This window comes from Pristiophorus japonicus, unplaced genomic scaffold, assembly GCF_044704955.1.
Source record: "Pristiophorus japonicus isolate sPriJap1 unplaced genomic scaffold, sPriJap1.hap1 HAP1_SCAFFOLD_43, whole genome shotgun sequence".
NCBI classification, from domain to species: Eukaryota; Metazoa; Chordata; class Chondrichthyes; family Pristiophoridae; genus Pristiophorus; species Pristiophorus japonicus.
Window position 1 is genome coordinate 4,953,458 of NW_027254201.1, and position 13,921 is coordinate 4,967,378.

General features: G+C 42.3%; 1 non-coding gene across 1 annotated transcript; it reads right to left on the minus strand.

The window, feature by feature from the left end:
* Positions 1–1,327: 1,327 nt before the first annotated feature.
* On the minus strand, positions 1,328–1,409 carry trnas-uga (transfer RNA serine (anticodon UGA)). The gene has a single exon. It is a non-coding gene; the product is annotated as a tRNA-Ser (tRNA).
* Between the last annotated feature and the right edge of the window lie 12,512 nt (positions 1,410–13,921).

Here is a 13,921-nt window from a genome sequence, read left to right on the forward strand (position 1 = left end):
GTTCAGAATCTATCCCATTTAGCACGGTGGTGGTGCCAGAAAATACGATGCAGAGTGTCCTCCGTGTGAAGACAGGACTTAGTATCCACAAGGTGTTTCCAGTATTCGCTGCTACCAATTTTGCCATGGACAGTTGCATCTTGGACAGACAGTTTGGTGAGTAGAAATTCAAGTAGGTTTTGTAATATCGGAGCGGCAGTTGTGAGGGAGCACAGCACTGTCGGCGTTGCTGACTTTCGGTTGAGATCTTAAACCGAGACCTGTCTGCCCTCCGAGCTGGAAGTAAAATATCCCATGCTCGCTATTCAGAAGTAGAGCAGGAGAGTTCACCCCGGTGTCGTGGAGCCAAATTTCATCCTACAAACAACAACTAGTCACTATTTAATCGTGGGTTATTGCAGGTGCAAATCTGCTTTTGCATTTCCTACATTAGTGACCAGACTGTGAAACAACTTAACTGGTTGTGAACCGCTTTGGGAAGTCCTGAGATGAATGTCCCTGCAAAAATGCTCGTGTTTTTTTATCGTTCAATAAAAATACACAATAGCAAGGCCGGTTGAATCTAATGGTTAAGCATGGCGCTGTTAACGTGAATGCTGCGCTTTCGATCCTCGTAAGGGACATCGTTTTTTTGTGTGGGGGACGGCAGGGTTACGAGCATCTTAGCTTTGTTATTTTAGAGCAGCTTAAACATTTATGAAGGAAACTGACAAGGACCTGCAATACATTCTAGCAATGCTGCAAAATCTTAGTTCTGCCAAGAGCTCATTGAACTGCGGAGATTTTCCAGCATTAAATGAACAATTCGATTATCTCCGAGAATTTGGGACTTCTCGTATTTCAATCAGTTAATGGCCCACTGCCGCTGATTGGTTTGCGGTGCTAATTATGGAACTGAAATAAATGCAATTCCGGTGTGTAATGCCTCATTCACGGCATTAGTCAGCTGTGCACTGCAGGAACAGCGTGGCTGAATGGATAAGGTGTCTGTCTTCGGTATAAATACTGATGTTATCAGAAAATTGCAGGTTGGAATACTGCCGTATCCTATTCAACTGAATGTGACTTCATTCTAAAAATTGCAGGGCTCTTTATTAAAATGCATTTTTAATGCTGTTTGCTGTGTATATTTCTCACTGATCTTTGCAACGTTTACAACAAACCTACAATCGCGAATTGATGGCAGTATTTATTAGTGTTTCCAATTAGAAAAAAGGTTTGCGTCAATGTTTGCAATACAGGGCAGTTGAGGGAATTCTGTTCAGTTTCGACGTCAGTCATCTCGTCAGCGAGCTGATTAAAGCAAATAAAATGTCCACGGTAGAATCGCTGCGAGCAGGGCTCGAAACTGCACAGCAAAACCCCACTCGATTTCAAGTCCAACGGCTTAACCACTCGGCCATCGCAGCTATGCACGTTAATTATTTATTAATCTACTGGTCGGTGGAAAATTGAAGACAATTGGCCGGCATGCTTGCCCTGTTGTATATCCCAGTCGATGTGAAAGCGAAATCGTAGAATCATTGAATCTCACAGCACAGCAGGAATTATTTCGGCCAGAACTGGAAGGATTTACTTTCGTAAAAATCTGAACAGACTTGGGAGCATTTCTCTGCAAAAGCCATGGCAGATATTATCTGTAATATTATGAAGGGATATGATAGCGCCGACGTGCAGAAAATATTTGCTATTATGCAGGAGTTCAGAATTAGAGGTCATAAATATAAGACAGACACCGATGACTTCAGAAGGCAATGCAAGAGTAACTTATCTACCAAAGAGTGATTAGAATGTGGAAGGTGCTACAACGAGCTGCACTTGAGGCGAATACAACAGAGGTATTAAAGAGAGAGCTACCTCAGCATTTGAGTGAGAAAGGAATAGAAGGCTATGCTGATAGGATGAGTTGAAGTCGGATTGAAGTGATCCGGGTCTGGGGACCTATCTCCTTTCAAATCGACTAAAACCCTGAATGCTTCCTCTATCACTATGTTTATTTCATCCAGAAAATAACATTCCGACTCGATAGCAGTATCTGCATTGCCCCTTTCCTTTGTGAAAACAGATGAACAGTATTCATGAAGAAATTACCAAAATCTTGCGCCTCCACACAAAGATTACCCCTATGGTTGCGAAGAGGTCCTATCCAGTCTTTAGTGACCATCTTACTCTTAATATATTTACAGAACATCTGTGGGTTTTCCTTAACTTTAGTACCCAAGAATTTTTAATGCACTCTCTTAGCATTCCTAGCATCATTTTTAATTGTGTCTCTTAACTTTCTATATTCCGCCAAGGATTCATTAGTATTTAGCCGGTGGTATATGAAAAAGCGTCGCTTTTTATCTTAATCCTCCCCTGTAAATCCTTAGACATCCAGGGGGCTCTAGACTTATTTTACCAGCCTTTTACTTTATGCGCACATGCTTGGCCTTAGCCTTCACGATCTCCTCCTTGAATGCCTCCCACTGTTCCTACAATGACTTACCTACCAGTAGCTGTTTCCTGTCCACTGCTGCCAAATCACTTCTCAACTTCGCAATTTTAGCTTTTCACCAATTTGGGACTTTTATTAAAGCAGTTCATTTTCCTGAGCCACAGTTAACATGAGTCTGACTGAATTATAGTCACCGGCACCCAAGTGTTATTCCACTGATAACCCTTCAACCTGCCCAGCTTCATTTCTCCCAGAAAAATTCAAAACCGCCACATCTCGTCTTGGGCTTGTTACATAGTGACGAAAAGAATTTCAGTTGAATACATTACATATGTCCCAATATTTGGATAGTTAAAATCCCTACTAAAACTCCCCTATGGTTTATGCACCGCAGCCATTTGCCGACATATTTTATCCGCTATCTCCATCCCACAGTTTGGGGGTCTATAATACACGCGCAGCAGTGTGAACACCACTTTTTTATTTTTCAATCCGACTCATATGACCACATTTGATGATCCCTCTCACATATCATCCCTCTTGTATGCTGTTCATCGGCAAAATAAGGAAAGCATTCTGTATGCCTTCTGAACGAACTTTTCTGCCTGTCCGGCTACATTCACGGATTTGTGGACATGCATTCAAAGTTCCCTTTGTTCCACTACACTTCTCATTGTCCTTCCATTTAACGTGCGTTCCTTTGCCTGGTTCGCCCTCCAGAAATGCATTACCTCACGATTCTACAGATTGGTTTCCATAAGCCACGATTCTGCCCAGCTGACCACCAGTTCATTGATATCTTCCTGCAAACAACAACTTTATTCTTCATTATCAACCACAAAGCCAATTTTTGTATCATTTGCATACGTTTTAATCATATGCGCTTCATTCAAGTCTAAATCATTGATACATACCACAAAGAAAAAGGAATCTTCTGCGGAGTTTCATGGATCCTGACTCGAACAGCATTCCAGTTACAAAAACACCTATTGCTCATTGCTTCCTGACTCCGAGACAATTTTTAATCCAACTTGCCACTTTGCCTTGGATCCCATGGTTGCTTGCTCTCCTGAGCAGTCTGTCATATGGGACCTTGTCATGAGCCTTGCTAAAAGCCACATGCACTGCAAAAAAGTGCACTACCCTCATCGGCACTCCTTGTTACCTCCTCAGAAAATGAAATCAATTTTCTCAGACACGGTCTTCCCTTTAGAAATCCATGCTGACTGTCCTTGACTAATCTGTGTCATTCTAAATGAATATTTATTTGTTTCTCAGAATCTTTTCAAATAATGTTCCAACAACCGAGGTAAGAATGACTGGTCTTTAATTGTTCATCGATCCATTTTTAAACAAATGCACAACATTAGCAGTCCTCCAGTCGTTTGGCACAACACCTGTAGCCAGAGAGTATTATGATGCTCAGATCTTGTACTATTTCCTCTTTTGCTTCTCTCGGCCCTGTGGAGTTTTCCATCTGCAAAGCTGTCAAATCCCTCAATACTACCTTTCCCACGATGTTTATTTCAGTTAATATTTCAGACTTCTTACCGATAGCAACATTTGCATCGCCCCTCACTATTGTTAAAACAGTTGCAAAGGATTCATTAAAAGCATACACAAATATTCTGCCTCCACAAACAGATTAACTTTATCGTCTCTAATGATCGCTACACTTTCTTTTGATATCCTTTGCTCTTAATGTATTTGAAATATTTGCATTTTCCTTAATTTACTTGACAATATATTTTCATTCTCTCTCTTTGCTTTCCCAATTTCCTTTTAAATTTCAACTTTCCACTTTCTTTTCTCCACTAGAGTTTCTGAACTACTGAGCCCAAGCTTTGGCTTATGTTCCCCTATTTTCATTATTCTGCGCTGCAAGCACCTTGACATCCAAGGGGCTTTAGATTTGTTAGTATCACCCTTTTCCTTTAAGGAGCATATTTGTGCTGAACCCTGAGGATCTTCTCATTGAATGCCTCCCAATGCTCTAACACAGTTTTGTTGCCCTCAAGTAGCTGTTTCCAGCCCACTTTGGCTAGATCCGATCTCTGTTTCCAAAATTGTCTTTTCCCAAATTGAGATTTCGTATTAGTGGTGTAACTTTGTCAATTTCCATAACTACACTAAATCTAACTGTGTTATGATCACAAGCACTAAAATGCTCCCTATTGATGCACCTTCGACCTGCTCAGCATCATTCGCTCAACCTAAGCCCAGATCCGTCCCCTATCATGTTGTTCTTGCTACATATTGGAGAAAAATGGTCTCCTGAATAAATTTCAGGAATGCTGCACCCGCTATACTTTTCACACCAATTCTATCCAATTTAATATTAGGGTAGTTGAAATCGCCTACTCTTACTGCCATCAAATTTTAGCACTTCTCAGACTTTTGCCTAGATATTTTCTCGTCGATCTCCCTCTGGGCGTGTACAGTAAACTCCCAGCCCCTTTTATATTCTTCAATTTATTAATATACCCTGAATTGAAGACACTTCGAACGCATTATTTTACCTCACAGCTGCAATTGTTTACTTGATCAATACTGCAACCTCCCCACTCCCCTCAGTTTTATCCCCCCTCTCACCTGCCTGACAAACATGTCAGCAGGAATGTTGACCGCTCATACCTGCCCTTCTTTCAGTCATGTCACAGTAAATGTTCTAATATGATTCTCCTCGCTGGCACGTGGCACCGGGCGTAAGCCGAAATTACTAACTTTAAGGTGCTGCTTTTTTCATCATCTTAGACATTCTCTCGAACAAGAATGGCTTGTTTCAACATGAGTTCACAGTTATTTCAATGAAGGAACCGATAATTCAGTCCTGAACTCCAATTGAAGGGGTGGAAGATGCCTGCGCATGGTTGTTTTTAACGTGTGGTGACCTTTGCACCTAAGCCCCCAGAGGGACTTGCCGGAGGTAGGAGTTTTTCTCGTGGCATGGGTTAAGCAGGATCACAGGAGAACTGCTCAGCTGCATGGACCTAGTGCACACACATTTGGCATTGTGGGATAACTCGTGCTACCCCTGGGCCGTCGGCAATTCTGTGCCGCGTATCCTCATTTATCGCATCTCTGCCACGAACTCTCACCACGCCTCTGCGATAATCATTCCCTGCATTTCCATCGCGATCTCTGGCCTTTTCTCCACAACGATCTCTTGCCTTTGCTCTGCAACAAAAGCATTCGCTGCACATCCGCCACGATCTGTCACTGTTCCGCTGCCAAAATATCTAGCCGCTTTTCCACCACAAACTTTCGCTGTATCTCCGCCATGATCTCTAGCTGCTCCTCCACCACAAAAAAAGTGCTGCACCTCATGCTTTTTAATCTCTCTCCTAGCTCCCACAAATCAGCATGCAGTGCTTCATCTCACTTGCGAACTGTGTCATTGGTATCATAATGGATCAAGTTCTCTGGCTGTTCAACCAATCCCCCCAGCATCCCCAGCAACCGCTCAGTTATATCATTGACCCTGGCACCATAAACGCAACATATCATTCTGGATTGAATTCTGCACGGTTAACGATTGAATCCTTTAACAATATTGCTCCCACTCTTCTTCCTACCTCCTGGGCAGCTGATCCGGCAGTGGTGCCATGGACTTGGCTCTGGCTGCTTTCCCCGAAGAAGCATCCCCCCCCGCCCCGCACAGTACTCAGAACAGAAAGCTGGGTGAGGAGTGAGAAGCAACCTGGTGAATCCTCTAACCAACTGGCTATTCCTCCTCTTCGGTCAGGCGGCCACACATTCATTCTCACTCAGCACACTTTTAAGGTGCGAGGTGATGACATCAAGAAACGTGCTATCCACGAATCTCTCAGCTTCGTGGATGCACTGCAGTGACTCTCCCACTGATAGGCTTTCCATCTGCCCAATTAATTCCGAAAAACTTAGTAAAAATCGCAACCTTCCTTGTTGGGCTTGCTATTAATTGGCTAAAAAAAAGTTATCCTCAATGCAATTGAGCTATTCTGTGCCGTCTATACAGTTTACACTACTTATATCACAGTTAATATTAAAGTAGTTGTATCCCCCATAGTACAAACAAAAATGAGTGAACGTTCAGATATTTGCTAACACATTGCTTCTTCTAGATCCCTCGGATTGTTTGCGGGCCTATAGCAGACTCCGTGCAATGCGTTTGCCCCTTTTTGTACTTATGTTGAACTCATTTAGCTTCATTTTAAGTTCCTTCGAACATATCATCCCTTCTTACAGCTGTAATTGTTTATATAACAAATATTGCCACCCCCTCATTTTTATGCCCATCTTTATCTTGTTTGAAAACCATGTAACCAGGAATGTAGAGATGTCTATCCTGCCCCTATTTATGCCATATTTCTGTTATCGCTAATGTACCATATTTCAAGGTGTCTATCTGTGCCTTTAGCTCCTCTGCCTTATTCACCTAATCCTTGCGTTTGGAATATGCCATCATGCACAAGCGTGGCTGGAAGTGTGTTTCCAGTGAGTTTCCCCAGGGCTCAGTTCCAGGCCTCTTCCTTTTTGTGGTACATAGCAATGATAAGACTTGAATGCATGATGTATGATTAAGAATTTTGAAGATTATACTAAAACTGCTGTGTGGTTGATAATGAAGTGGAACGCCGTAGACCGCAGGAATATATAAATGCATTGGCCAGGTGGGCAGAACAGTGGAAAATGTAACTCAATGTGGTGATGAATGAGCTAATGCATTTTGCCAGTGCTAATATGGCAAGGGAATACACAATCAGTGGTATGGCACTGCAACACATAGAGGAAAAGAGGGTCCTTGGAACGCAATTTATCAGATCCATGAATGCACATGGATACGTGGTTGAGAAGGCATACGGAATACGTACATTTAGCAGGAGATGCATGGAATACAAGAGCAGGGCGGTTATGTTTGAAATGCTAAACACACTAGTTGGAACACAGCTAAAGTACTGCATGCAGTTCTGGTCACCACATTACAGGAAAGAGGGTACTGCACAGATTTAAGAGTCGGCGAGCATTCTAACGATGAAGCACCAATGCTCGGATTGATATTATTTTCACTTTCCAAACTCCAACTGATTTTGGAACAATTTATTTCATAATAAATACTGGGACACAGCTCCAAAATGAAATGCATAGAGGAGCAGATGCTGCATACGGAATTGTTCAATAAATGCTGGTAGAAAACATGGCTGGTCAAGTACCAGCTGTGGTCACAAAAACACAGTGCTAAGCTCTGAGGTTTTAAGCACTCGGCAGAAGTAACATTTTGCAGTATTACATCAAAGTATTATATATTCTACGTGAGTTTCCTTACAAACGTTTAAAGCTGGTGATAAATAACAAAAAGAAAATACCAAACGCCCCACAAAGAAATGTCAATGGGCCGCAAGAGATTCAAACACACGACTTAACTAAGTAACTCAAAGTTTTAACTAAGTGAACTAAGCAGCCTTGCTGTGAACCGTTACATTCAACATACTTTTATGTTGGAAGCTGATATTATCCAGGCGTCTTCAAATCCTGCACTATCCATCAATTATAACATAAGAACATAAGAAATAGGAGCAGGACTATGTCATTTGTCACCTCATGCCTGCTCCCCCTTTCAATAAGATCATGGCTGATCTGAGCTTGGCCTCAGCTCCACATCCCTTCCCGCTCCTCATAACCCTTTACTTGCTTATCTCTCAAAAATCTGTCTATCTCCGCTTTAAATATATTCAATGATCCAGTCTCTTCTGCTCTCTGGGGCAGAGAATTGCATTGATTTACAACGCTCTGAGAGAAAAAAAATCCTCATCTCAGTTTTAAATGAACGGTCCCTTATTCTAACACAATGTCCCCGGCGGCTTTAGTTTCCTCAATGAAGTTAATATCTTCTCTGCATTCCCCTTTTTCGAGTCCCCTTATTATCATAAGTTTCAATAAGATGCCCTCTCATTCTTCTGAACTCCACTGTGTATCGGCCCAAATGACCAAATCTTGCTTCAATGGTCAACCGCCTCAACTGCGGAATCAACCTCGTGAACCTTCTGTGAGCAGTCTCCAATGCAAGTAAATCCTTCCTTAAATACGGAGATCAAAACTGTACGAAGTAATCCAGGTGTGGCCTCACCAATACCCTGTACAGTTGCAGCTGGAGTTCTCTGCCTTTATACTCAATCACCCTTTTAACAAAGGCAACCATTAAATTGGGCTTCCTGATTACCTGCTGTCAATGCATACTAGTCTTTTGTGTTTCATGCACAAGCACCCCCAGGTCTCACTGTATTGCAGGACTTTGCAATTTTTCTCCATTTAAATTAAAAATTGCTTTTCGATTTTTTCTGCCAAAGTGGATAACCTCATATATTCCCACATTTTTATCGATCTGCCAATTTTTTTCCCGCGCAATTTACCTATCCATATCCCATCGCAGATGCTTTGCGTCCTCGTCACAATTTGCTTTCCCACCCATCTTTGTATCATCAGCACACTTGGCTACTTTACACCCGGTCCCTTCATCCAAAACACTAATCTAGATTGTAAATAGTTGACCCCTGCCGCATCACACTAGTCAATGTTTGCAAACCGGAAAATGATCCATTTATCCAGACTCTCGGTTTTCTGATAGTGAGCCGATATTTATCCCCAACCCGCTGAGATTGCACCTTGTGCAGCAATCTCTTATGTGGCATTAATCGAAAGCCATCTAGATATCCAAATACACCACCTCTATTGGTTCCCATTAAACCAGCTGCTCGTTAGATCCCCAAATCATTCTAGCAAATGTGTCAATCATCAATTCATTTTAATAAAACCATGCTGATTCTGCTTGATTGAATCATGCTTTTCCAAGTGCCCCGCTACTGCTTTCTTAATAATGGACTCCAGCATTTTCCCAACGACAGATTTTAGGCTAACTGGTCGATAGTTTCCTGCTTGTTAGCTGCCTCATTTTTATAAATAGTGGCGTTACATTTGCAGTTTTACAAGCCGCTAGGAGCGCTCCAGAATCCTTGTCATTTTCGTAAGTAACAACAATGCCGTCACTAAAATAAAGCAACTCCTCCCTCTTAAGAACCTAGGATATAAGTAATCAGGTCCAGGGAATTGGTCCGCCTTTAGTCTATAATGCTTTAAGAACCTCTCTACATAGCGCCCCTTGTTTTTCCACTATTTGGATGCTTTTAGAGCCGACTACATTCGAACTTCGGCCTTTGACCGATACAAAATATGTGTTCAACGACAATGTCATTTCCATGTTCTACATTATTAATGTCTCAGCCTCATCCACCAGGGGGCAAACATTTAGTTTCGCAAATCTTTTCCATTCAATGTACCTGTAGAAATTCTGACTATCTGTTTTTACAATTTTTACATGTCGTGATGGTTTACTTTCATAAACCTTCTTCTCTCTCGTAATCATTCTCTGCAGGCTGTTAGAATTTAGCTTCACGAATCTCTCTACATAAAACCTGCATTTATGAATCATTCACTATCCAGTCACCAACTACTCTGCATATGTTAATTTATGCCACAAATATACACATCCAGCAGATTATTAAACTCGCATCACATAGGTGCCAGGCAATGACGATCTCTGGCAAGCGATAGTCAAACCAGCGCCTCAACTTCATGACCACCACCAAGAACATACTGATGGCCATCATTCATTTAGAAATTATCTGGATCAGCCAAGTCAAATGTACCTATTTACATTGGCAGAAGGTGAATGGTGGTTTTCCACGAGTATCAGTGCTCGTTCATAATTTATCTTACTGATTCAGATACAATCCTAACTTTGCGCATGAATCAACATTGTGTGTCGGGGGGCGTTGGTGGGGATAATGATAACCCGAAGGGGAAAGCAAGACATTACAGGAGGACATTACTCAACTTGCAGATTGGCCATATAATTGGAAAAAGAAGTTCAACACAGATAATTGTGAGAAGGTATATTTTGTAGGAAACATAGAAACATAGAAACATAGAAAATAGGAACAGGAGTAGCCACTCGGAACTTCGAGCCTGCACCGCCATTCCATTAGTTCATGGCTGAATATGCAACATTCGTGCGCCATTCCTGCTTTCTCAGCAGACCCCTTGATCCCCATAGTAGTAAAGAATATATCTCACTCCTCTTTGAATATATTTAGTGACTTGTCATCAACAAATTTCTGTGGCAGAGAATTCCACAGGTTCACCACCCTCTGGGTGATGAAGTTTCTCCTCATCTCTGTCCTAAATTGCTTACCTCTTATCCTTAGACTGTGACCCCTGGTTCTGGACTTCCCCAACATTGGCAACATTCTTCCTGCATCTAACCTGTCTAAGCCCGTCAGAATTTTAAACGTTTCTGTGAGATCCCATCTCATTCTACTGAACTCCAGTGAATACAAGCCCAGTTGATCCAGTCTTTCTTGATATATCAGTCCCGCCATCCAGGGCATCAGTCTGGTGAACCTTCACTGCACTCCCTCATTAGCAAGAATGTCCTTCCTCAAGTTAGGAGACCAAAGCTATAGACAATACTCCAGGTTTAGACTCACCAAGGCCCTGTACAAATGTCGCAACACTTCCCTGCCTCTGTACTCAAATCCCCTCGCCATTAAGGCCAACATGCCATTTGCTTTCTTAACCGCCTGCTGTACCTGCATGCCAACCTTCAATGACTGATGTACCTTGACTCCCAGGTCTCGTTGCACCTCCCCTTTTCCTAATCTGTCATCATTCAGATAATAGACTGTCGATCTGTTTTTACCACCAAAGTGGATAACCTCACATTTATCCACATTATACTTCATCTGCCATGCATTTGCCCACTCACCTAACCTATCCAAGTCACTCAGCAGCCTCATAGCATCCTCCTCGCAGCTCACACTGCCACCCATCTTAGAGTCATCCGCAAATTTGGAGATACTACATTTAATTCCCATTGTCTAAATCATTAATGTACAATGTAAACAGCTAAGGCCCCAGCACAGAACCTAACGGACCCACTCGTCACTGACTGCCATTCTGAAAAATACCCATTTACTAGTACACTTTGCTACCTGTCTGACAACCAGTTCTCAATCCATGTCAGCACACTAGCCCCAATCCCATGTGCTTTAACTTTGCACATTAATCTCTTGTGTGGGACCTTGTCGAAAGCCTTCTGAAAGTCCAAATATACCACATCAACAGGTTCTCCCTTGACCACTCTGCTGGAAACATCCTCAACAAATTCCAGAATATTTGTCAAGCTTGATTTCCCTTTCATAAATCCATGCTGACTTGGACCTATCATGTCACCTCTTACCAAATCCGCTGCTATGACATCCTCAACAATTAATTGCATCCTTTTACACACTACCGATGTCAGGCTGACGTGTCTACAATTCGCTGTTTTCACTCTCCCTCATTTTTTATAAAGTGTGGCTACCATGGCTACCCTCCACTCGATAGGAACTGATCCAGAGTCTTTGAAATGTTCGAAAATGACTGTCAATGCATCCGCTATTTCCAAGGCCACCTCCTTAAGTAGTCTGGGAAGCAGTCCATCAGGCCCTGGGTATTTATCGGCCTTCAATCCCATCAATTTCCCCAACACAATTTCCCGACTAATAATGATTTCCCTCAGGTCCTCCTTCTCACCAGACCCTCTGACCCCTTTTATATCCGGAAGGTTGTGTGTGTCCTCCTAAGTGAATACCGAACCAAAGTACTTGTTCAATTGGCCTGCCATTTCTTTGTTCTCCGTTATGACATCCCCTGATTCTGACTGCAGGGGACCTACGTTTATCTTTACTAACCTTTTTTCTCTTTACATATCTATAGAAACTTTTGTAGTCCATCTTAATGTTCCCTGCAAGCTTCCTCTCGCATTCAATTTTCCCTGCACCAATCAAACCCTTTGTACTCCTCTGCTGAGTTCTAATTTTCTCCCAGTCCCCAGGTTCACTGCTATTTCTGGCCATTTTGTATGCCACTTCCGTGGCTTTAATACTATCCATGATTGCTCTTGATAGCCACGGTTGAGCCACCTTCCCTTTTTTATTTTTACGCCAAACAGAGATGTACAATTGTTGTAATTCAGCCATGAGGTCTCTAAATGTCTGCCATTGCCCATCCACAGTCAACCCCTTAACTATCATTCGCCAATCTATCCTAGCCAATTCACGCCTTATACCTTCAAATATCCCCTTCTTTAAAGTCTGGACCATGGTCTATGATTTAACTGTTTCGTTCCCCATCCTAATGTACAATTCCACAATATTATGATCACTCTTTCCTAAGGAGCCTCGCACAACAAGATTGCTAATTAATCCTCTCTCATTGCAAAACACCCAATCTAAGATGGTCTCTCCCCTCGTTGGTTCCTCGACATATTGGTCTAGAAAACCATCCCTTATGCACTCCAGGAAATCCTCCTCCACTGTATTGCTTCCAGTTTGGTAAGCCCAATCTATATGCATATTAAAGTCACTCATGTAACTGCTGCAACTTTATTGCATGCACCACTAATCTCCTGTTTGATGCCCTCCCCAACATACTACTGCTGTTTGCAGGTCTGTACACAACTCCCACTAACGATTTTTGCCATTTGGTGATCTGCAGCTCGACCCATATAGATTCCACATCATCCAAGAAGAAGAGGGAGATCTCTTATTATTTTGAGGATGCGATCCTGTGAGTGGTCGACAAAAAAAGCAAGCTCGCAGTAAAAATATACAAATCAGTAAAAGTGCCATGCAGGTTAACATGTTCAATAAAAGCAAATCATGTGTGAGGCTTTATTTCTCGAGGTATAGATTTGTGATTCAGGGAAGTTTCTTTGCGCATCCTTCCCTTGAAAAAAGAAGGTTGAAGGGTGATCTAATAGAGGACCTTACAATTATGAAAGGTTTTGATAGAACAGATGCAGAGAGAATGTTTTCGCTTGTGGGGACCAGCATAAGTAGACGTGGTGAATGTAAGACAATCAACCACAAATCCAACAGGGAAATCAAAAGAAACTTACATATCCAAATATTTGTGGGAATGTTGAGCTCGCGACAACAGGGAGTGGTTGGAGCAATTAGCATAAATGCATTTTAGGGAAGGCTACACACGCATATGCGGCAGAAGGCAATAGACGGTTATGCTGATATATTTAGATGAGGAAAGACGAGAGGTGGCTGAATGGATCATGTCATGAATGATGGCATGGCATGGTGGTGCCTACTGGACGGTTTCTTTGCCATTGATAATGAAGATGAAAGCTGTAGATCGCAGGAAGATATGAATGTACTGTTGTTGGGGTATAAATCTACGTCAAAGAAAAAGATTCGAGTCATCTGTCTGCTTTAAGTAGGAAAGCACACACGTTTAATATACGTATTTGTCGACGTGGACACGTCCGAGATCTTTGCTCAGGTACCGCAACCCAAAACGCCAGAAACTCCCAGACTGGCCCAGAGTGCCCCATATTTAAGGTCGCATACTACAACTGCGCGTGTCATCAAGGTTACATCAGAACAATAGACACAT